The 3,485-nt window shown below is 54.6% G+C and overlaps 1 protein-coding gene and 1 long non-coding RNA gene across 3 annotated transcripts in view; one reads left to right on the forward strand and one right to left on the reverse strand.

The window, feature by feature from the left end:
- LOC106724148 overlaps positions 1 to 3,478 on the reverse strand; it is a 21,741-nt gene extending 18,263 nt beyond the window's left edge. The window contains exon 1 of one of the 2 annotated variants that reach the window (XR_001359900.1): positions 3,022 to 3,478. This is a non-coding gene — a long non-coding RNA (uncharacterized LOC106724148). Of the gene's footprint in view, positions 1 to 2,441; positions 2,756 to 3,021 lie in introns of those variants that run through there. The other variant, XR_001359901.1, reaches the window with a different exon arrangement.
- FBXO25 (F-box protein 25) overlaps positions 1 to 3,485 on the forward strand; it is a 37,608-nt gene that overhangs the window by 2,129 nt on the left and 31,994 nt on the right. The window lies entirely within an intron of this gene.

Consider the following 3,485-nt stretch of genomic DNA (forward strand, 5'->3'; position numbering starts at 1 on the left):
CTTAATAAGGTCTCAACTGCATGCGGGGCAACTACTTGGAGATTTTGGCCAAAGGTTAGCTTTGAAGCTTCCTTTACCAGCAGGGCAGTGGCTGCAATGGCTCTCAAGCAGTTGGGCCATCCCGAGGCCACCGGGTCAAGTCTCTTAGAGAGATAAGCAACGGGGCGTTTCCATGGTCCTAGGGATTGTGTGAGGACCCCTTTCGCCACCCCTTTGTTTTCAGCTACATATAGCTGGAAGGGTTTGATTAGGTCTGGCAGGGCGAGTGCCAGGGCGCTTACCAGGGCTTCTTCCTCCTTTTCCGTCCAGACCAGGGCAGGCTCCTTTCCCCCCGTTGCAGAGTATAGTGGTTTTGCAATTTCTGCAAAACCTAGGATCCATAGCCTGCAACAACCCACTGCCCTGAGGAACTCCCGGACTTGCCTTTTGGTGGTAGGCCTGGGGATCGACAAGATGGCCTTTATTCTGCTGCTGGATAAAGTTCGCCTACCACCTTCTATGTTGTAACCCAAATATGTCACTCGGGTAGTGCATAGCTGAGCTTTCTTGGCTGAGACCCGATACCCCAATTGATCTAGGGTGGTCAGCAACTCTCGAGTGGCCTGTCTACAGTCCTGTTCCTCCTTCGTGGCCAGTAGGACATCGTCTACATATTGGAGCAGAGTCACCGGAGGTCTTGGTGACTCACTCAGGCCCTCCGGTGGGGAAAAGGAAAAAGAGTGAACATTTTCACGGACAGTCGGTATGCTTTCGGGTCCTCCCGATTGTTAAAAACCTTCTGGGCCACCTCAACCAACTCAGAGATTGATTTCCCCTCAAAGCCCTCTAACTTCTGCAATTTTTTCCGAATATCTGGGGCCGACTGGGAAACAAATGCAGCAATGACAGCCCTCCGACTTTCCGGGGCATCAGGGTCAATGGGGGTATACACCCGATAGGCCTCGCACAGCCTCTCAAGGAAAGCTGCCGGGCTCTCATTAGGCCCCTGGACTGTCTCTGTCACCTTAGAGAGGTTTGTGGGTCTCTGAGCAGCAGCTCGGATGCCCCCCAATAGAGTCTGGCGATACCGATCGAGAGCCTCCTTTCCCCTCTCACTATTGGGGTTCCAGTTGGGCCACCTGGAGGGAAACACAGCCTCTAATCTGTCTTGGTCAGATGTAGGCTGCCCATCCGGACCCAGTACAAATCTCCTCCCTTCCGCCTTGACCCTCTCTCTTCTGAAGTGAAAAGGGTTTGCAATAACTGCTAACAATCATCCCAGGTAGGTTGATGGGTAAAAAACACAGACCCCAAAAGACAGATTAACCCCTATGGGTTCTGGGAGAAAGAAGGATTCTGGTTCTTCCAATTGTACAGGTCACTAGTTGAAAAAGGGACATAAATCATGAAAGGCTGGCTGTCCAGGCCCAGATCCGGTGGCCCAGCCTGCCTCAAGGGCAGGAGAAGCGCTGGGGCCGGCAGCCCAACACCCCCGGAAGCTACATATTCCGTTCCCTGTCCAGCATGGGACGGACTGAAGGGGTTGGAGGACGACAAAGCCCCTCCCGCCGGTGGGTCCGGAGGGAAGACAATCGGCATCGGGGGAGGCAGGGGCTCCGGGTCAAGAGCGGCCTGGGCCTGAGGCCTGGGCTCACCTGGATCCGGCGCCGGGGGAACATAGGGAGGCGGCCTGACCCTGGGGAGTGCCTCCTCACCCGGACCCTGCAGAACAGGGGGAGTTTTGCCCTTCTGGTCCGAAGCCAAAAGGACTGTCTGTCTCTGGCCCAATTTCTTTTTCTTATTCTGACAACTCTCAAAAGACAGATTAACCCCTATGGGTTCTGGGAGAAAGAAGGATTCTGGTTCTTCCAATTGTACAGGTCACTAGTTGAAAAAGGGACATAAATCATGAAAGGCTGGCTGTCCAGGCCCAGATCCGGTGGCCCAGCCTGCCTCAAGGGCAGGAGAAGCGCTGGGGCCGGCGGCCCAACACCCCCGGAAGCTACATATTCCGTTCCCTGTCCAGCATGGGACGGACTGAAGGGGTTGGAGGACGACAAAGCCCCTCCCGCCGGTGGGTCCGGAGGGAAGACAATCGGCATCGGGGGAGGCAGGGGCTCCGGGTCAAGAGCGGCCTGGGCCTGAGGCCTGGGCTCACCTGGATCCGGCGCCGGGGGAACATAGGGAGGCGGCCTGACCCTGGGGAGTGCCTCCTCACCCGGACCCTGCAGAACAGGGGGAGTTTTGCCCTTCTGGTCCGAAGCCAAAAGGACTGTCTGTCTCTGGCCCAATTTCTTTTTCTTATTCTGACAACTCTTTAACCACCTTGGTTTTTCAGCCAAAATATCGACCCACACTTGAATATAGGGAATTTGGTCGGGGTGACCCGGCCGGCCGTAGACAACATGGTGAACCCGATAAGCAGTGGTTAAATCAAAAGTCCCTACGTCCGGCCATCCCACCTGGAAAGTGGGCCACTCCCGTTCACAGAATCTCTGCAAATCAAAAGCGTTAACATCATATCCGTAGTCTCTGGCTCTCTTCTTGAAGTCCTGAAAATTCTTAAGAAAACATTGCAGCGGGGAGCACACAGAAGCAGACGACGACTGCCCCATTTTGACAAACACCAAGACAACAAACACTAAGACAAACAAACACCAGACAGACAAATTCAGTGCAGCCTAAAGCCGCATCTTCCAGGGACCCCGGCCACTGTCGTAACACATTGCTTTTCTAGCGAGATAATTAGCAATTTTTATCTCCCATGGTCCCTGCCCCTCAGCCTACTCAGTGATTCTTCTTTGCCAGGCCCCTGCCCCTAGCACAGTCAGGGCACATGCTCAGGGTGTGGGCTAGATCCCCGATAGGGGGTGTGCAGGAGGCAGCCGATCAAGGATTCTCTCTCATCATTGATGTTTTTATCTCTCTCTCTCCCTTCCTCTCTGAAATCAATAAAAATATATTCAAAAATATGCTTCCTGCAGTGTGTTCCAAATACAAAACCACATTTGATAAAGAAAAGTACTAAGATCAGATACCAACCTCTGCTCACCATGCACCAAGCACTGCTTTAAAATTTGCATGGTGAGGACATGAGGCCAGACGGGATAAGGCGACCGTGCGTTCACAGGGCTCGTGGGCAGCCTTTCCGGACCCAGCCTCAGCGGTCCTGCTTCCAGCTGGACTCGGCCCACTGTGACCCGCACCTGCAGCCTGACGGGGGTTCTTTCTCCTCGGGGAGATGGTCACCTTCTAGAAAGATCTGAACAATACCCTGAATTGCTTGTAAGTGCACAGTCCTTGCGCCTCAAACTACGTATAAAAAATAACCCCGTGCACAGGTCTGAAAGCGAATCTCGGTCGCAGGCGCTGCTCGTGGGTTTCGGTGCTTGGGGTGGGAACCGACTAGGTGGGGAGCCCTCTGGCCGCAGTCCCGGCGCCACCGGGATCAGGTGCTGCTGCTGCGAACACCACGGGCCCTGCTCCGCTTCCCCTCGCGGTGCCCC

This window comes from Myotis brandtii, unplaced genomic scaffold (genome assembly GCF_000412655.1).
Source record: "Myotis brandtii unplaced genomic scaffold, ASM41265v1 scaffold736, whole genome shotgun sequence".
Lineage (NCBI taxonomy): Eukaryota > Metazoa > Chordata > Mammalia > Chiroptera > Vespertilionidae > Myotis > Myotis brandtii.